Genomic DNA, 21,554 nt, shown 5'->3' with positions numbered 1-21,554 from the left:
CAATTCCTGGGTCAGGAAGATCCCCTGGAGAAGGAAATGGCAACCCACTCTAGTATTCTTGCTTGGAGAATTCCATGGATGGAGAAGACCAGCAGGCTATAGTCCACAGAGTCACAAAAGTTGGACATGACTTAGTGACTAAATTACCAAAGCAAAATAACTCTGAGGATGAAAAATCCCAGGGGATGATTGTATTTGTCTGGTTGGTGTCACTCCCCACACCCATCCTGGAGGCAGGTGGGTTAATGGTTGGCCTGGGCTAGGTCATGTGCCTGTCCTTGTGACCGAACCCCAGTAGATCCCCTCAAAGGAGATGAGGTAGAAAGAGTGGGGAGGGGCAGTGGCTGAAATGAGTTCGGAGCAGAAAAATATCTGCCAATTTTGTTGGAACAGAGACCTTGTGGCAAAGAGTATTAGGAGCCAAATTAAGAGATGGGGCCAGGGACTCCCCTGGTAGTCCAGTGGCTAAGACTCCATGGTCCCAAAGCAGGGGGCCCAGGTTTGATCCCTGGTCAGGGAACTAGATCCCACATGCCACAACTAAAAAAAGAAAGAAAAAGAAATGGGGCCAGATTGTGTAGATCAATATCTTGTAGGTGAAATGTAGGCACCACATATTCTGAAAAGCTCAGGTGCATGTGTGTACGTGTATGCTCAGCTGGTTCTTGTCGCTCAGTTATTTAGGTTCCATCAGTTCAGTTCAGTCGCTCAGTTGTGTCCGACTCTTTGTGACCCCATGAACCGCAGCACACCAGGCCTTCCTGTCCATCACCAACTCCTAGAGTTTACCCAAACTCATGTCCATTGAGTCGGTGATGCCATCCAGCCATCTCATCCTCTGTCGTCCCCTTCTCCTCCTGCCCTCAATCTTTCCCAACATCAGGGTCTTTTCAAATGAGTCAGCTCTTCACATCAGGTGGCCAAAATATTGGAGTTTCAGCTTCAGCATCAGTCCTTCCAATGAACACCATTAAGTCACCTGCAACTCTGAGTGAGGGGATCCCGAATCTCTGTCCTAGAGGAATCACAGAGGCCGGCACTTAGAGCCTCTGGTCCCCTTTTTCCCTGATCAATACATAACCTTGTTTCGTGTGTGTTTTTCTTAAAGACACTTTATTTAATATATGGTGTTGGTTCATTAACCCTGGGGTTACAGCCAACTCAGGCCTGAATGGAGTTTATCTGACTCATATTTTCTCTGTGAGGCACGCCACAGTCTTCTCGTGCTTAGGAAAACCGAAGAGCTCTCCAGCACTATATTTGGCCATTTTAAAGAGCAAAATCACCAAGCAGCACACAAAAGAGGAAAATATGGCACTAAATAGGCCGTGAGAAGGATGCTTGTTGACAGAATGAGCTGAAACAAGGAGGCAGAGCATCACCTTGACTAGTGTCAGCTGGGAACCCACCGGCGGACTCGATCCAGGTGGACCTCGATATGGATCCTTGCTCTGTGTAAGCCCTGGGGGTGACTGGGAAAGTATCCAGAACATACTGACGGTGGGGGGGCGGTGGTGATGGTTATTTTCCAAGGGAGCAGACACATCCACAGATGTGGAGTCTGTGAATAATGAGGATCAACGGCCTTTTCCCCTCAATATTTGAAAAATTAAGGGCAAAGTAGTCGCACCATGTGGAGGGTCTGAAAGAGCGATGGCGGGGGTGGAGAGGGAGACAGGGATGAACACCAGAGTGCAAAGGGAGGAAGGACAGGATTCCACTTCCAACTGTCCAGCTGGACATAAAGGAAGGAAGAGGGTAAATTCAAGGAGGGAGAAGCCAGACTGGAGCCTAGAAAAATGCTAAACCGTCTGGAAGGGAACCTGATTTTGAGGCACAAGGTGATGAATTCTGAAAGGAGGCTTTAGCCCTGTCAGATGCCATGTGTTCCTCACTGAGATTTTTTTTTTTAAGTATACATTTAACTGACTTAAAAAGTAATGAGTGAAATCATTAAAAAATTGTTTGTACATAGGACTAACCTATGGTTAGTTCTTATTGATGTATCACAGAAATCAAACCAATATTGTACAGCAATCATCAGTCAAAAATAAATATTAAAAAAATTGTTTGAAAATATACTTTTTGTTGTAGACCCCCCACTGCACACACAACTATAAACACAATTTTTGTAAATCCTTTTCTAAAGCTCCTACAGCTACAGATTCTCACCGTGAACCCCCTGCTTGCTTATGCATAGTGCGTGTGCAATAGCAAACGCACAGGTTTAGTATTTTTGCCTTGGTTTCACATGTGTAATTTTCTTCTTTAAACATTGATTTATTTGGCTATGTCGGGTCTTCCTTGAGGCATGAGAGATCTTCGTTGCATTGTGCAGGGTCTTTTGTTGAGGTGCACAGATTCTCTATTTGTGGTGCGTGGGCTCAGTAGCTCTGTGGCACATGGGATCTTAGTTCCCTAATCAGGGATTGAACCTGAGTACCCTGCATTGTAAGGTGGATTCTCAACCACTGGACCTCCAGGGAAGTCTCTGAAAGTGTAACATTTTAGTTGAGATGTTAGATGGGGGATGAGTACTGTGGATATGAATGAGGGAAGTAATTTTAATCATGTGTAATTGGTCACAGAGTCTAAGTTGCAGTAACTATTGTTGTTTTATTTAACAATGCCTCCTTGCTTTGTATGCATTAACGTTTGGGTGTATAGACTGTGCGTCTATCCAACAGGGAATCATGGTATTTAAATTGACCAACCTAAGGTTACAACTACTTATGAGCCAAATGCAAACTAAAAGCCTTAACTGAAGTGGTGCAATACTGTATAACTGAGTATCAGTAGCTCAATAAATTTAGAATTCCATGCAAGGGTTGCATTATTTATTTAAAGGAATGAGTACTGTTCTACTACTAAATCTCTCCATTTCCAATCAAAAACCTCATTACTGGGACTTCCCTGGTGGTCCAGGGGTTAAGAGTCTAGATTGCCATGCAGGGGATGCAGGTTCGATCCCTGGTCAGGGAACTAAGATCCCATCTGCCAAGGAGCAACTAAGCCCACGAGCCCCAACTACTGAGTCCGTGCACAGAACAAAAGATCGCATCTGACACACATAACTAAGATACAACACAGTCAAAAAAATAAATATTAAAAAAAAAAAAACAAAAAACAACCCACTGGTTACTACTACTGCTAAATACAGGCTTCCCAGGTGGTGCTAGTGGTAAAGAATCCACCCGCCAATGCAGGAGACTTGGGTTTGATCCCTGGGTTGGAAAGATCCCTTGAGTAGGAAGTGGCAACCCAGTCCATTATTCTTACCTGGAGAATCCCCATGGACAGAGGAGCCTGGCAGGTAACAGTCCATGGGGCCTCAAAGAGTCAGACACAACTGAATGATTGAGCACTACTAAATATATAGCACACTTAAAATGTGCCAGGCCTTGTCCTGGGCTCTTGCAGTTGACAAGAGCTTGTTTTCTTGTTTCTTGCAGAGCTTGTTTCTCATAGCCTCTGCGATATCATTAATAGACCCATTTTTCAGTTGAACAAACTGAGGCAAAGGGTAGTAACTTGCCTGTAGCCCAATCACTAGAGAATGGTGGAGCCGGCTTACAGAATCCATATGTTTAACTACTACGTCAGACTACTAAAACTGGTTACTGTTTACAGACTCTCCTTGACCACACTGCTGTTTCCTGCCTCCCCTGGGCCCCATCTCAATAATTCCCACCATTCCCCTCCACTGGATTTACGGCTTTGCCAAAACTGTTTCTAAAAAAAACAATGATCTTTAGCTGTCTAGACCTAGTTCAAACTAGCTCATAAATCCCTAAACCTTCATAAAGTTTCTCTTCTGAATCAGTCTAACTAAGCTCGTCATTTTCTAACACTTAGATGAGTTTTGTGAGCTTTCATCAGAAATTAAGCTTTTCTTTTATATTTAAAATGGTAACAAAATCTAGGATTTTTAGGTACTAATAAAAGAATTCTATTTGTTTGCTTTAAGCAAGTCAATCGTGTTTTAAGGAGTGATTTTTCTAGTTTTTCTAGTTGGAATACTATAATAATATTTATAAAACAGCTGGAATGTAACTGTTAAATAAATGCAAGTGTTTTAATGTGAAATGTAAACTTGCCTAGAACATCTACACAATTATCTCCTTTGTTTGCTTGCTTTAATTTCAATTGAACTATGATTTCTCAAACATAGCTGATTTCTAGTGGGGAGTATCTGGGAGAGGTAGTTTTTGAGAGAGAAGGGTGGGAGGAACTTAATTCAGCAAACACACACTACTCAGCATCGGGCCCCTTTATTCAACCCATAAACTCAGGCAGTTTTTATGACCAGATCTTGGGAGCCATCCACTAGACAGCTGGTCTAGGTTCGCATACAGAGCCACAGTGTGCCAGCTAAGTTACCAATGGGCCAGGGCTCCTGAAGGCTTCACGTATCTGCTCACCTGCTTTTCACAGCTACTTTTTTTTAATTTAACTTTTGTCTCACAACAATAGCCACCTGATCTTGCCTTGCAGGCTCTTATTCACACTGGAGATGCTGAACTTCAAAATGCCCATCTCACCCAGCCTCCTGTCTCCGAGGCTGTCCTTCCCCTAGGACACTTTGCTATACAGATGACGCCTGGCTGGCCATCCCAGCCACTCCCAACTGGACTGAAGGGGCCATCTGACCTGGACCAGTCAGAACGTTTTCAGTTTGAGGTGGTGGAAAATCCTCTCAAACTGGTTTGAGGGAAAAAGAGAACCTCACTGGCTTATACAGCAGTGGGACCAGCAGGCTCCAGGAGCTGCAAACCCTACCACAAATACCTGCTCTGCCTTTTACCTCCTGGCTGCTTCTTCCCCCGTCGCCCTGGCTGACATCATTACAGCTCCCAGCAGAGGTGAAGGGAACGCTCCTTTCTCAACAGTCTAAGCATCTAATTGGCTGGGACTGGGTTCTCCATATCACCTGGCCATTGACAATGTGGCATCCAGCTATTCAAATCACATGCAGTGAGGGGGAGGGAAGCGTGGTTCGGAGGAAAATCTGGGTACCGTTACTACAAGAAGGAAGACAGATGCTGGTGGCAAAAGGGTCAACTCAACACCTGACCCAAGGATGAGCAATACACAGGATTGTCTGGCCAGTGGGGAGGTCTAATGGAAAAAAGCTCCCCAACAGGGACCAGCGGCTGAAAGAAAACATGAGGTCCTCCCTTTGGAGGAAGCAAACTTGAGGCCCAGCACTGGTCACCTGGCAGGGGCAGCATCAAGCAGGACACGGAGGCCCAGGGACAGAGAGGAATTAGCAGCAGCCAAGGCCCCGTGGAGAGGAGCAGGGGAGACCAGACTGACTGCTGCTGCGGAGGGAGGCCAGCCTAGAGCTGCACACCCTCCCCTCCTGGCCTCTTGTGGGTCCTCAAGGCTCTGAAGACTGAACTGCCAAGAAGCCTGTCATTATCTCCTGAGGCTTCCTCATGATGAAGACTGAGGGCCTTCTGTGAGAGGAGGACTCCAAAGGACCTGACTGACACTTGCATGCAGAGAAGAGACACAAGAAGGAAGAGACACAAAGGGACACCATGTGGCAATGGTGGAGTGGCAGAGAGCGCTATTTCCTGTGCTCTGGGAAGCCTGGCTGCTGTGCCAGGTGAGACAGGGGCTGAGCTGACTTCCCTGTCCACCTATCCCTGGCCCTGGCTTTCATTCTCAGCAGCCATATGGAAAGGCCATGCCCTCTTCCTGCCCGACACTAAGTCCTGAATACTTAGTTTCAAGGTCATACCTAGACTCTTGAGAGTCCCTTGGACTGCAAGATCAGACCAGTCAATCCTAAAGGAAACCAACCTTGAATATTCATTGGAAGGACTGATGCTGAAGCTGAAGCTCCAATACTTTTGCCAACTGATGTGAAGAGCTGACTCACTGGAAAAGACCCTGATGGTGGGAAAGACTGAAGGCGGGAAGAGAAGGGGACGACAGAAGACAAGATGGTTGGACGGCATCACCGACTCAATGGATGTGAGTTTGAGCAAGCTCTGGGAGGTGGTGAAGGATAGGGAAGCCTGGCGTGCTGCAGTCTGTGGGGTCACAAAGAGTTGGACGTGACTGAGTGACTGAACAACAACAACTCAATTTCCAGGATGGTGGGTCACGTACTCTACTGGACAGGCAACTTTAAGCCCAACTAAAAGTTTGTTTTTTTTTTTTTTCTGGATTGAACCCTGGCTACGGGAGTGAAAGCCTGGAATCCTAACCACTAGGCCATCAGAGAACTCCCAAAGTTGAGCTCTTCATTAAAAAGTGAGGATGAGTGTAGAGAGGCAAGCTGCCAACTCACCAAAGCTGAGCTCCATGCCCCCTACTTTGTGCCACCCCCCCACCCCCACGGTCCTTTCTCTTCTGCTCTGGGTGTCTTTTTTTCCGCTCCTCTCTTGGCCAGTAGCTTACAGTTAAGAGTGGCCTTTTCGAGCTTCCTCTTTACCTTTCTATTTCACTTCCCTACAGCTAACTGATCATATCCCCTTGAGCCTCTTAGTTCAAATCTTTTCCACACCAGGCCACACACAAGTCATATGGCTGCTGGTTAGCCAAGGGAGCCACAGGCCCAAAGACAGGTTCCACCTTGGTCCAATTAACTGTGACAAAGGGAGGGATGGGGGACCGCACGCGGCAGATGGCAACTTAAGATGAGGCATGCAATGCCTGATGGATCCATACAACTATATTTTTCCACTGCCCTATTTCAGGTGAGTTGAGTAAGTGGCCATGAATATCCTCATATACTATGTTGGTTTCTGAGGACTGCTGTTAACAAATTGCTACAAGCTGGCTGGCTTAAAATAACAGAAATGTATTGTCTCACAGTTCTGGAGGTTAGAAGTCTGAAACCAGAGCATTGGCAGGGCCATGCTCCCTTATGCAGCCTATAGAGGAAACCTCTTCCTGGCTTCTGTGGTTTGCTGACAACCTTCAGCATTCCTTGAGGCATGACTCCAGTTCTGCCCTGGTTATGACACTGCCTTCTTTTTATAAAGGCAGTGGTCACACTGCTTTGGGGTCTGCCCTACTTAACTAGTAACATCTGCAATCTCTACATAAGGTCACCATTTGAGATAATAGGGTTAAGACCTCAAAGTATCTTTTTTGGGGAAAACATAATTCAATCCATAACCAATAGCTACATGGGCTTTATGGCCAATTTCTCCACAAATCAGACACACACCTAACTATTTTGGGAGAATTACTCTCAAATGCACAATCCTCATGTGAAAGGCATATGACACTGCAGTGGGTACTATGATGAGGATGTGTTTGCTGTGTCTTTAATAGAGGGAGCTTGGTGTTACTAACCTCCCTCCAAGAAACAACCAACAAAACAAAGTAATCCAGTATTCAAAGGTAATGTTGAGGAGTAATTTATATTTCACTTAAGATCCTTTAGTCACTGCTTAAAGTCTACCAACTGGGAAAAATAAATCTGAAAGAGTAAGCAAAATACTAAAGCACTAAAAATGTATCCAACTGTCTCTTCGGTTCTTCAGAGTGTCTTACTTGGAGCACCAGTCACTGAGGGGCTGGGGGCGGCCGCTGAAACAGAGGGCAGTGTGAAAGGGTCTGAATGTGTATACAGTTTTTTACTTTTGAATGCTAATCTCTTCCTTAAAAAAAAAAAAAAAACAACAAAGAGACAAAATGGTTTTACAGAAGAGAAAAGACTTATCTTGGAACTAAAGGAGCTTACTAGGATAAAGGAAGGGAAGGGAATCATGTCAATCATTTGTATATCTTACTTCACAAAGTCCTATAGATGGTTATAAAAGTTTTATCTCCATTTTCCTTCTTCTTCTAGAAAATGGGAGTTTCAAGAGTTTTAAGAGTTTGATCACCCACTTCCTTCCTTTCATTCCCATGAGGTTTCCTCCCTCTCCCTCAGGACTTCTTTTTGCTGTAGCCAGAGTTAAGAGTTTTGTCGGCAGTTTTGATTTCTTCTCTGCAAAAATCCTCAAGGGATCCCTATTACCTAGAACAGTATAGTTACCATAGTTTTCCATAGCAGAACTCCCCTTCCCTGTCCTTTATCTTTTGGCTGTGGGGGCAAGTGGGATCTTAGTTTCCTGACCAGGGATCGAACCCATGCCCTCTGCATTGGAAGTGCAGGGTCTTAACCACTGCACCACCAGGGAAGCCCCCCAAACCCTTTTATTAAGGGACATTCTGTACAGATTTTTATGTTTGTCAATTTAAATTTATCTATTGAATAAAAGGAGTTTTTTTATGTAGATCTATGATAATTTCAGATTAATAATGAGAACAAACTCTTCTGATAAAAGGAGAACTTTGAAATTAGACAGTGAGGTATAGGTGAAAGTGAAATTACCGTTACTCAGCAGCAGGAGCAGGTTTCTGCATTTTACTGTAATATAAAGAAAACCCTGATCCATGCAGATAATCTTATCTGTTCTCCACATTACATCCAGGGTAATCTCTTAAAAATGCAAAACCTGATCACCATACTTCATCAACTCTAGTTGTATGTATCATTATTTTATGTCTAGCTCAGAAAGAAAAAACTGCTAATTACACTTTGATTCTGGAGATATGAAGATGCAAAAAAAGAGGTGTGCCCTGCAATCACTAGGATAGGGTATGCCACTTCATCCTCTTCAAAATCAAGGGCTCTGGTTCTCTCCGTATCAGGACAAAGCTGGAAGCTGGCATGGCCCAGCCACCTGCTCCCTGCCCTCCTCTTTCCATTCACCCATCTTCATGACCAAAGCTCAAGCTTTACTTCCTCCGGAGCACCTCCCATGACCTCCCTGACCAGGCCACATCCTCAGGCACGTGGGTATCTCCCCTTGACAGCACTTACCAGGGCTGACATCTTGTTTGGTTGACATCTTAATTTGGCTTGAAGGTTTATTTCATTAGCATCTAGCTCCATGAGGACCGAGAACATGAACTTTTGCACTCTATTGTATACTTTGTGCTTGGCACGGTGCCCAGTAGCACCTGGTGGACAGGAGGCACTCAAATATTTGTTGAATGAATTGAAATCACATTAAAAAAAAAAAATTCACATGGCTGATTTTAGAATAAGTGCTCTTCAATTCAAAGGATCCAGGAAATCCAGAAGTGTGGGAATAGTTAAGACTTCTGTTTCAGGGACCTCCCCGGTGGTCCAGTGGTTAAGACTTCCCCTTCCAATGCAGGTGATGTGAGTTTAAGTCCTGCTGGGAGAGCTAAGATCCTACATGCCTCATGGTCAAAACACCAGCACATAAAAAAACAACAGAAGCAATACGGTAACAAATTCAATAAAGACTTTAAAAATGGTCCACGTCAAAAAAATTTTTAAAAAGTCTTCTGTTTCAGAGTTGAATGGGATTAACAACTATCTACTAAATTCTTGCCTCATCACAAATGCCAAATTCAGACAAAAAGCACTGAAAACCACTTACTGTGTGTTGAAACTCTACAATAAGTTGGCTCGTGCGTTTTTATGAACTCTCAGTGTCTGACGATTCTGTGCAGAGCTGGTGCTCCTTAGCCTCTCCTGATTTTCAGGCTAACTCTGCTCTGATTATACCTGCTTTGTATGGGCAGGACTCCAGAGAGTTGGTCAGAGCTCCACCTTCCCAAACAATGACACATTTGTAAGAGTCTCTACTGTATTTACAGCAGTGACAGATGCTTTCCTCTGTGGTCTGCACCAAAACATGTTCATCTAGCTTTTGGAAGCACAGTTAAGGTGATAAAACTTGGTATACAAAATATTTGAGGGTGTAAGTATTTCTTTGGTTTTACAAGCTTTAAACTAGCAAAAAATATTCCTAAAGAGGAGACTGGAATAAAATGCTTGTGGAGCCTCCCAAGTGCATTTATTTGCAAAACCAAAAGGTAATGTGAAAACCACTGACTAGCTGAATCAAGTCTTATTTCAAGATTTACCAGGCACTTCCTGATCTATTCCTTGGCTGCTTCGCGGTGGTCCCAGCCAGCTTTACAGCCTACAAGAGGGCATGACCACCACCCATCCTGGGGACAGGCTCTGTGCTCTTGCATCCTGGGCCCACAGGACTGTCCCCACCTCGTCTTGGTCTCAGCTCACATCTGTGCTCAGTCACTCAGTTGTGTTCAACTCTTTGAGGCACATGGACTGTAGCCCGTCAGGCTCCTCTGTCTATGGGATTCTCCAGGCAAGAAGACTGGAGTGGGTTGCCATTTCCTACTCCAGGGGATCTTCCCGGGGATCCAAGCCAAGTCTCCTGTATCTCCTGCATTGACAGGCAGATTCTTTACTACTAGTGCCACATGTCTAGTTCTCCTGAAGTCTTCCCTGATCACTGCCAACTACTCCGGATTCCCTGCAAGGCTCTCCTCACTAGAGAGATCACCTCTGTGCTGTACAGATCACATTCTGTAGTTGGTCTGCCTCCCTGTAGATGGCAAGATTCTGGGGGGGAAGGTGCTCCATTCTGGTACTGTTGGCCCGGTCCTGGAGCTGATGGCACTCAGTGAAGCCACCTCTTACAGCCTTGACAACCTGATGGTTTGTTTTTGCCAGTGGAAAAATCTGAATCTGTTGGTTTTCAAACTTCTTGATCACTCAGTAAGGTTACTAGTAAGCATCTTTTCATATGCTTATTAGTCATGTGGTATTTCTTCAGGTGACTGTCCATAGCCCCCATTTCTCCATAAGGCTGTTTTTCTTATTAATTTGTCGGGTTGAAAATCTTTGGACACAGGATATACTAACCCTTTGCCTGGTAAATATGTGGCCAACACTTTCCATAGGCAATTTGAAGTATCATTTCCATAGGCATTAATTTGAAGTATCATTCATGAAGAAAAAATTTTATTTCACACGTACTTGATTTGCCATTCTTTTCCATTATGGCTTTCAGGTTCAGAATGCTGTTCAGAATGTTCAGACTCTACCTCCAAATGAAAACGTTATCCAGTCTTATTTTTGCATGGAACTTTCATAGTGTATGTTTGTGTGCATAGCACTAAGTTTTAAAATCCATATAAAAATTTTAAATATATAGTGCAGGAGTACAGATTTTTTAATGGGTGATAGGGATTTAGTTAACCGTTTCTATTCTGTGACAAATTTGATAGCCAATTGTCATGATAATTATAGAATGGTTCTCCATTTCCCCACTGATTTGAAATGTCAAGTGGACATTTCAGATGAGACTTAAAGAAGAGAACAGGATTTGGATGTGGGGTGACCAACAGAAGTCCCCTGGGTGACTGGGGCCAAGTACACAGCAAAAGACACTTGCTCCTTGGAAGAAAAGCTATGACAAACCTAGACAGCATATTAAAAAGCAGAGACATCACTTTGCTGACAAAGATCAACAAAGCTATGGCTTTTCCAGTAGTCATGTATGGATGTGAGAACTGGACCATAAGGAAGGGTGAGCCCCGAAGAGTTGATGCTTTTGAACTGTGGTGCCGAAGGACTCTTGAGAGTCCCTTGGACTGCAAGGAGATCAAACCAGTCAATCCAAAAGATTGAATATTCATTGGAAGGACTATGCTGAAGCTGAAGCACCAATGCTTTGGCCACCTGATGTGAAGAACTGACTCACTGGAAAAGATACTGATGCTAGAAAAGACTGAAGGCAGGAGAAGAGGGCCACAGAGGATGAAATGGCTGGATAGCATCACCGACCCAAGGGACATTAATTTGTGCAAACTCCTGGAGATAGCAAAGGACAGAGGAGCCTGGCATGCTGAAGTCAATGGGTTTGCAAAGAGTAGGACACCACTCAGCTACTGAACAAGAACAATGGGGCAGCTGCATGGGAAAGCAATAGGTGTTACTTAGGAATGTTGAGCACAGGAGCCTCGGCCAGGAAGCAAACAACTGATAATGATCTGAAGACAGATTTGGAGAAAAACAGCAAATTTTAGTTATACAGCTAAAAGATTTTTTAAAAATAAAATTCACTATCCATTCAAAACAGAAACTTTTGGCAAACTTGAAATAAAAGGAAACATAGTTTATCTGAGTTTTAAAAAACTTAAAGCAAACAACATACTTTATGGTGAAATATTGAAAGTCTTCCTCCAAAGTCAGAACAAGACCAGAATGCCTGGTATTATCTCTCTTCAGCGTTTTAGTGGAAGTCTTAGCCAATGCAATAAGGAAAGGATAAAGAAGACATGACAATCAGAAAGGAAGAAATGCATGTCATTATTCACAGATGACATGAATGTGTCAGAAAGTGGAAAAGAATTATAGATTCTTTCAGGCAGCACATTCTTTGATATGAGTCTTGGTAATTATTTTTTGGATCTATCTTCTCAGGCAAGGGAAACAAAACCAAAAATAAACAAATAGGATTATGTCAAACGGATTTGCATAGGAATCTATCAACAAAACTAAAAGGCTGCCTACTGAATGGGAGAAGATATTTGCAAACTACATCTGATCAGAGGTCAATATCCAAAATATACAAAGAACTCATACAACTCAACAACAGTAAAAACAAGTAACCTGATTTAAAAAATGGGCAGAGGGTCTAAACAGACAATTTCTCAAAGACATGTAGATGGTCAGTAGACATACTCAACATCACTGATCATCATGAAAATGCAAATCAAAACTACAGTGGGATATCACCTCACACTTGTCAGAATGGTTATCAAAAACACAACAAATAACAAGTGTTGGTGAGGATGTGGAGAAAAGGGAACCCTTGTACACTGTTGAAGGGAATGTAAATGATTGCAGCCACTATGGAAAACAGATGAAAGTACCTCAAAAATTAAAAACAGAACTACCATTTGTTGTTCAATTGCTAAGTCCAACTCTTTGCGACCTCATGGACTGTAGCACGACAGGTTCTTCTGTCTTCTACCACCTCCTGGAATTTGTGAAGATTTATCTAGAGTCGGTGATACCATCCAACCATCTTATCCTCTGCCACTCCCTTCTTCTTTTGCCTTTAATCTTTCCCAGCATCAGGGCCTTTTCCCAGTGAGCTGACTGTTTGCATCGGGTGGCCAAAGTACTGGAGTTTCAGCTTCAGCAACAGTCCTTCCAATGAATATTCAGGGTTGGTTTTCTTATGGACTGAACTACCATCAGTTCAGTTTACTTGGTCAGTCATGTCCGACTCTTTGTGACCTCACGGACTGCAGCACACCAGGCCTCCCTGTCCATCACCAACTCCGGAGCTTGCTCAAATTCATGTCCATCGAGTCAGTGATGCCACCCCACCACCTCATCCTCTGTTATCCCCTTCTCCTCCGGACTTCAATCTTTCCTAACATCAGGGTCTTTTCCAATGGTCAGTTCTTTGCATCAGGTAGCCAAAGGATTGGAGCTTCAGCGTCAGCATCAGTCCTTCCAAAGAATATTCAGGACTGATTTCCTTTAGGATGGACTGGTTGGATCTCCTTACTGTCCAAGAAGACTCTCAAGAGTCTTTTCCAACACCACAGTTCAAAAGCATCAGTTCTTCAGCGCTCAGCTTTCTTTATGGTCCAACTCTCACATTCACTTATGACTATAGGAAAAACCATAGCTTTGACTATATGCATGTTTGTAGGCAAAGTAATGTCTCTGCTTTTTAATATTCTGTCTAGGTTTGGCATAGCTTTTCTTCCAAGGAGCAAGTGTCTTTGATCTAGCAATTCCACTCCTGAGTATTTTTCTAAAGAAAACAAGAACACTAATTTGAAAAGATATATGCACTTCTTTGTTCACTGCAGCATTATTCACAATAGCCAGAATATGGAAGCAACCTAAGTGTCCATCATCAGATGAACTAGATAAAGAAGATGTGGTCTATATGTCTAATGGAGTATTACTCAGCCATGTAAGAATGAAATATTGCATCTGTGACACGAATGGACCTAGAGAGTAGTATGCTAAGTGGAAAAAGTGAGAAAAAGACAAATACTGTATGGTTTCACTTATATGTGGAATCTGAAAAATAATTAAATATAACAAAACAGAGTCATAGATAGAGAGCAAGGAGGTATTAAGAGTTGACAGAGAGGAAGGAGGTGGGAGTATGAATGGAATACATAAGAGAAATTAAGAGGTCCAAATTTCCAGTTGTGAAATAAATGAGCTACAGGCATGAAATGTACAGAGTGGGGAAGACAGTTAATAATCATGTATATCATTGTATGGTGACAGATGGTAACTAGATTTATCATGATCAGCTTGTATAGAAATATGGAATCACTATTTCGTGCATCAGGAATTAACAGAGTATTATAGGTCAATTAAACTTCAACAAACAAATAAACTTAATAGGAAAAGAGATCAGACTTGTGGTTACTAGAAGTGGGAACTGGAGGAAGAGGAACTGGATGAAGGTGGTCAAAAGGAAGAAATTTCCAGTCTGAGATAAGTACTGATTTATCTTGATTAACATGATTAATCTGTTAAAAACTGTTATATGTTATATATATAAGTTTTAAAAGAGTAAATACTAAGAGTTCTCCTAAGAAATCTTTTCTATTTTGTATCAATATGAAAGTGAAAGTGAAGTCGCTCAGTTGTGTCCGACTCTTTGCGACCCCGTGGACTGTAGTCTACCAGGCTCCTCTGTCCATGGGATTTTCCAGGCAATAGTATTGGAGTGGATTGCCATTTCCTTCTCCAGGGGATCTTCCCGAACCAGGGATTGAATCCAGGTCTTCTGCATTGTAGACAGACGCTTTACCATCTGAGCCACCAGGGAAGTTGTATCAATATGAGAAGATGGATATTCTCTAAACTCGCTGTGGGAGTCATTTTGTAACGTATGTCAGTTAAATCATTATGTTGTACACCTTAAACTTATACAGTGCTGTATGTCAAATATATCTCAATAAAACTGGAAGAAAAAAGAATCACAAATTACCAGAATTAGTAAGTGAGTTAGCAAGGTTACTAGATGAAAGGAAATTTACTAGGAGCAAAAAACAACAGGAAATCCAATTGTAAAAAGGAGTTTAACTCAAAAAAAGTCAAACACCTAGAATGTTAACAAGATATATGTAACATTTCTACACTGTAAGAAATCTTTGAGCAAACTTCAGTATATCTAAAAAATTCTAAAAGGAAGGAAATACTATGTTTTCAGATTGAAAATTTGGCATTGCAAAGATGTTTGTTCAGCACAAATGGAACCTACGCAGGCATTACAACCCCAATCAAGACATCAGTAGCTATTTCTGTGGAAACATAAGATGATGGGAAGAATAAATAAAGTAACACAGTCCTGAGATGACTAACCAGTTACAACAATCATTTTCACGGAAAAGTGAAGGTTGGCTTGGCACTGGAAGAAGGTAAGGCGACACACATGCCCAACAGACATTTCTTCAGTCTTTGGTGTTGTACAACAGGCCTACCACTGGGCATTTTCCAAAGAGCAACCACAGAACCTCAGATCCTGCGACGCTCAGAGGAAAAGGGGTTCGGGAGTCACGTGCTTGTAGGAAAAGCTCGCCCTGCTGTTTCCTCTCGGAGAAATCCTGTTGCACAGCAGGATTTGAAAGCCTCTGAGAAATTCTGGAGAAGAAAAGCAAATAGATTTGTGCTGAACCCAGGATTTTCCAGTCTTATTTGATCATGACCTCTCTTTGAGAAACCCTGGCCCGGAGTGCTTTTGACATTTTTTGGTTCTCACCATGATGTGTGAAGCAGCCCAGGGATGAACTGCTCGTTTTTACAGATAAAGACATGAAACCTCAGGCAGGTGAAACTTACAACAGGTCATAAAGCCACTAATACAAGATCTGCAAAGCATGCTTAATTTAAAGAAAAAAAACTTTTTTTTTTTAGTGCTTTTTTCCTAGGGTCAAACACTACTTTCACACGGAACAGCATTTCAGAGATGGAATAAACCTTAGTGATCTCTTAGACTAGTAACCTTATTATGTTGATGAGGCAACTGGGGCCGAGACAAATTAAGTGTCATGCCCCAGGTCGAGGGCTTGCAGGCTACCAGAAGGAATAAAAGGATCCATGACTCAGTGACTCCCAATTAAGTGCTCTACTGCCCCATATAATTAGGAGACAAACCTGGTCAATGGAGGGTGAGACCAAATTAACTGCCCAGGTTGAGGAGGCACTCAGAGATGCTGAATGAACGATTTACCTGGGAGAAGCCGATCCTGAAGCTCCGGCTAGTTCTTGTGTAATTTTGAAGTGAGCATTTAGGAGCCCATTTGAAGACTAGGTTATAAAAGTACTGAATATTGTTATTTTAAAAACTCTAACCACCTTGTTGGTATTATTTTATCCCTCTCCTCTGACAAGTGCCATAGGCCACTTAAAAAAATGAAAAGGAATTTACATTTCTGATTAAAAGTAATTTCACGACTCGAGTGGGGCCCATTCTGAAGTGTCCTGGGCTGGGGATCATTTCTCTGGTGTTTCAGATATGAGGAAGAGAAGAGGAATCATGTGGGAGGTACGAACACCTGGCTGAACCTGCAGGGCAGGGAAGGGTATGTTCACCTCAGGTGCTACTGTCAGGAGGAGTGGGAGGGAAAACCCAAACATTCCTGGATGAGGGCCCTGTGCAGGGCTGGGCGGAAAGTCCTAAAAGGCAGTGGAGAAGGGAAAAGTTCATCTTTGCAGGCAGAGGAAGAGGGCCTTTGACAGGTACCTGAAGAAGAGCAGTGTGAGTCTGGTCTTCAGCAATTGGGGGGAGGAAAACGTGAATGCAAGCACTCCGCTGTACTTTGGACTTGAAAAGGAGCAGCAGCTCTTTCTGTGTAGAAACGTTTTGGTGGTGGCTGGTGGGCACTGGGTAGAGGAGGCACCATGGCTGTGAAGTTCCATCAGTGGCAAGTTCCACTAAGGCCAAGGAAGGGGTAAGTTTACTTGCTTCTGCTTTATCTTCTCCACTCATGTGACTCTTATGTGGAGGGGGGCATGGCTATAGCAGAGCATGATTTAGGGGTGCCTGAGTCCCCTGGGAAAATACCAACATAATATCAAGCTGAGTGCATCCCATTCAAGTTCCCAAAAATGTGTAATCTGGATGTCTATTTGATATGATTTCAATTTACTTATGAAATTTCATTCTTTAAGCTTTAAAGTGTGAATAACTCAGTTATGTCCGACTCTTTGTGGACTCCACGGACTGGAGCCCAGCAGGCTCCTCTGTCCATGGGATTCTCCAGGCAGGAATACTGGAGTGGGTTGCCATTCCCTTCTCCAGGAGAGCTTCCCAATCCAGGGATCGAACTCGGGTCTCCCACATTACAGGCAGATTCTTTACAGTCTGAGCTACCAGGGAAGCCCTCTTTAAGCTTTACTGGAGGGCAAATAAATCTCTTCAGTAAACCATCTTTGCCGTATTCTCCACATCTCTCTCTCTCGTTTTTTTTTTTAGGCTTCGATGCTCGCAGCCAGGGCATCGAAGGTTAGTTTAGTTAGTCAGGTTACTTCTCTGACCAGGGATGGAATCCAGACACAGCAGTGAAAGCACCGAGTCCTAACCAGTGGACCGAGAGGGAATTCCCTCCACGTCTCTTTATAGCTCGTTAGTACAATCACACACCCAACAAGACATGGGTGGGCTGTCCCTTAGTTTTTCAAAAGTAATTATTGCTTACCCTGAAAGCAAAAACATAAGACCAGGAGTTTCAGTAAGATCTCCTTAAAATTTTACAAGCAACCATTAACCCAACTTGCACCTCCTCTGAATTTCTGGAATAAACATTACTTCTGCACTGTGTGAAGCCCCACCCCAAGTACAACACAGCAGGATCTTGGTGACAGAGTTGTTGATGTGGCCCATGGTTTACTGTGGGAGGTGGCTCAAAGGCGGCACTGGTGAAACAGGAGGAAGACGATACACGGAAGAGGGCAACTTCTCAGAGTAAGGGTTCTTTGTGTCTTCATTTTGAACCTTTATTGTTTTTCTCTGATTATAAAAATATTTCTGTAGGAAAACTGCAGATCTGTCAGAAATATGTAATGGAGAAAGCAAAAGCAACCCATAATTCTATCCATGAGAGAGAATCTCTCTAGCTTTTCCCTCTAGCATTTACTCAAAACAAAATAAAAACTATTGGTGCTCTTTTTAAAAATGGGATCGTACGATGTTTAACCCTGCTTTCCTTGCTTAAGATTTTATTTGGTCAACTGAAAAAATAAGAGATTTAGCACATCTTTTTCAAAAGACTGCATAATATTTTTCATCTTTTTAGTTTTGCGGGTGCCTTGTGCCATATGGAATCTTAGTTCCCAGACCAAGGATTGAGCCCCTGCCCCTTGAGTAGAAGGGTGGAGTCTTAACCACTGGACCGTCTGGGAAGGCCCAAGATTGCATAGTAGTTTATGGAAAGATATTCTTACAAGTATTTACTTTGGTGTACATTCTTTGTTTTTTTTTGGGGGGAGGGGTGTGATTTATTTTTTATTGAAGGATAATTGCTTTACAAAATTTTATTGCTTTCTGTCAAAAAAAAAAAACAACGGAACGCTTCATGAATTTGCGTGTCATCCTTGTGCAGGGGCCATGCTGAGCTCTGTATTCTTCCAATGATAGTATATATGCTGCTGAAGCGAGCACTGGTGGGTATCCTTGCTCACATATCCTTATACACATGTGAAAACATTTTTGGATATAAAATCCTAGATATGGATATGCCTGGTCAAAGGGTGTTTGGATTGACAGTTTTATTAGACTGTACTAAATTTTAAATCTCTCAAGTTGGTCAGTGGATTGAAGCGTCAGCAGCACAATTCTTTGTTGTGAAGTCTCTTTCAAACAACTGCCACCAAGCCTAGTTTTAATTCCTTTTTCAGAAGTCACTGAAATGACAGCTTCCTATCACAGACTGGCATGGGACCTCAGGAGTTCTCAGTTTATCAGTGCTACAGCTCTAAAGCATGTCAAAAATATTTGCCACTTTGGGGGAGTAAGTTTTCAGATTTTTTTTTTTCCAGATGACATTAGCTTCAGGTGTCTTTTTGGGAGTTCTCAGATTTAATGAGATAGATAAAATAAGACTAATCTATTTTATAATTCTTCAGCCTTCTTTCATCTGCTGGAGTGACTATAATATACTTGTGCTCTTGGGGCAAGCACCTGTGTTTTTAGGAGCAACAGGCCATATCTGCCAACTCTTACCTACTTAGCACATGGTTAGTGTTTCTAGCAGTTTTCCAGTATTTGTCACATTAAATCCAAGTCACTAGTTCTGACCACCTGAAGCAACACTTCTATTTCAAGGGAACAAATAAGATAGAATTTCAAGACAAAAAACTTGTCATAGTGCTCTCCTGCACCTCATAGTCTAAAGTGATTTTTGCTTCCTCTGGACTCATTGATTTTAAAATGTTTGAGCTATTCATTAACTTGGCAATTCCTCAAGAATCTCCTTTGTACTTAAAACAAAAGTTAAAGCATTAGAGTGTTTATAGAAAACAAGTCACTTACCTATATTCTTTCCACTAGACTATACGCTTCAGGAGAAGAGGGACTTTTTTTGGTTCACTGATGATTCTCTGAATCAAGAAAGGTACCTGGCATATAAAAGGTGCTCAATTTTTGTTGAAGGAAATGATAAACTCTTTGAAGGCAGGAATCCTCTTATATTTTGCATCCCCACAATAAATTACAAGTTGCTGATTTAAAATAAAGGAAGGATCTTCATTCAGAAACACAACATAAGACTTTCTTAGAAACTAGGTGAAATATCCCTGGTCTGAACTATATTCAAGATTCCTTCTGGCCCTAACTATAAATCTGCTAGTTTTCAAAGGATTAGAACCCGATATAATACATATTACTAAAACTAGAGTAGGAATACTTGGGTAAATCTTGGATTTAGATAGCAGGACACTGATTTTTCTATGCCTTTGGATCATCACTAAAAAGATCAGATTTGAGAATTAAGCTATATTAACCTCAAGCTATATTCTCTAAGTTCCTTTTTTGAAAGAAAAAAAAAAAATCATGGCATCAAGCTGTTAACTGGGAATGTCTCTACAAGCATGTACTTGATGTCACTGTATAAGCAAGAAGACAAAGGAAATACTAATGTATAATATTTATATATTTTGGACTATGACAATGGTATGATGCTCTAATGAGAGATCTATCTGTCTTTAAATCCATGTCAAATGCGCAGCTATTTGGATTTAAAGCAAACAAAAATAAAAGCAATGAAAAAGAATAAAAAAGGGAATCACAGTAAAAGAAGTATCCATCTAAATCTGGAGCATATTTTGGATAATATACATCATTTTGGGGAACAAAGGCAGAAAGAAAGTGAGAGAAGAAATGCACAGGAATCAATTTTAAAAAGTTACTCCAGAAAAAAGTCCATTTTACAAAACACATTGTAATTCTAGTCTTTTAGTACTTATTTATGTCAGGTCATCTCTCACTGGATGTTTAGTTTCCTGGGTTGAAACTTAGAAAAATTATATGTGGTTAGAAAATAACATATTCTCAAGACATTTGACTGAAAAGACTATTTTTGGGGTTTACTATTTTTAACAAGTTGTAACAAGAGAGTGAATTAATCAGATTTGAGATTAATTCTCACTGGCAGAACTTGAATATACTCAGTCTGCTTTAAAAAAATAAAGGGATCAGAACTTGAAAAGAATTTAATACACAAGCAACAGACAGAAAAAATATAGGGCCTGAAATAGACAAGAGTTTTTGATGTGTTAAAAAAAAAAAAAGAAAAAGAAAGAAAGAAAGAAAAAAAAAGAATAATACTGGGGGGTGGGCCAAGAAAAATTTCACGAGAGAAGTTGGAGGAAGGCATGTGCCCAAGTTAGACCAGGGAGTAAAGTGTGAAGAACACCAACAACAGAACCATTCTTGGGGAAAAGTAATACCATGAGGACTCCTATGGTAATTTCCTAAAAAAAAAAAAAAAAAAGGTAAACAGTATTTAGTCTGTTGAGGCTTACAACACTGAGTATAACAGGAAAAGAAATATTCAAAAACAAGTTTTAAAGACAAGTTACGGAAATGACTGCAAAATGAAAATCAGAACATTCTATCTTACTTGAAGTAGATAAAATAGGAAATGAAGTCAGAATACATATGATACTGTTCAATCATTCATGCTAAATGTGAAGAACTGTTAGGTTCATACATTTTAAAGCAAATGGAAAATAGTCAATCCTAAAATAAATGCACAAAACAAGTAAATTTCAGCCTTTAGGAAATCCCAGTTCAATGTGCAAACATTTCTTATGAAGTGTTTAACGAAAAATTTAAGTTCGACAAGCTATCACGTTTGTAATATTGACATTACGCATGTAATATTTAGAAATCTTAGATACAAAAAATACACATTATTCCTTTTTTAAAAGATGCTCTTGAAGCTACAAAAGTCAGTTTATTGAAGTGCTCTTGGAAAAACTGATGAAACCGTCAATACATGCACCAAAATAAGTACGCTATACAGAATTCTAAATTTCATTTTACAGAAATACCATCTAAGAAAAGTGCAAGGTGCACGAATATCTCGGTGACAGATGTTAAGTAAACTCGGCGAGAAAATCAGAAACGAGTTCCGAGTGGAGACCCAGTTGAACTTGTAAGTTTCGTGGGCACAATAAATCATTCATAAAAGCCCACCTTAAACAG

General features: G+C 41.6%; 1 protein-coding gene, 1 long non-coding RNA gene and 1 other non-coding gene across 5 annotated transcripts in view; all 3 read right to left on the bottom strand.

Annotated features, from left to right (window-relative positions):
• The window catches only part of FBXO36 (F-box protein 36), a 107,873-nt gene that overhangs the window by 85,483 nt on the left and 836 nt on the right, over positions 1–21,554 (bottom strand). The window lies entirely within an intron of this gene.
• LOC133230282 (uncharacterized) lies at positions 10,046–21,367 on the bottom strand. Its single transcript, XR_009730807.1, has 2 exons — positions 15,212–21,367; positions 10,046–13,634 (listed from the first exon to the last, which is right to left on the bottom strand). It is a non-coding gene; the product is annotated as an uncharacterized LOC133230282 (long non-coding RNA).
• LOC133236018 (U6 spliceosomal RNA) lies at positions 18,406–18,509 on the bottom strand. The gene has a single exon (XR_009732702.1). It is a non-coding gene; the product is annotated as a U6 spliceosomal RNA (small nuclear RNA).

This window comes from Bos javanicus, chromosome 2 (genome assembly GCF_032452875.1).
Source record: "Bos javanicus breed banteng chromosome 2, ARS-OSU_banteng_1.0, whole genome shotgun sequence".
Lineage (NCBI taxonomy): Eukaryota > Metazoa > Chordata > Mammalia > Artiodactyla > Bovidae > Bos > Bos javanicus.
This window is presented reverse-complemented; position numbering and strand designations above follow the sequence as displayed.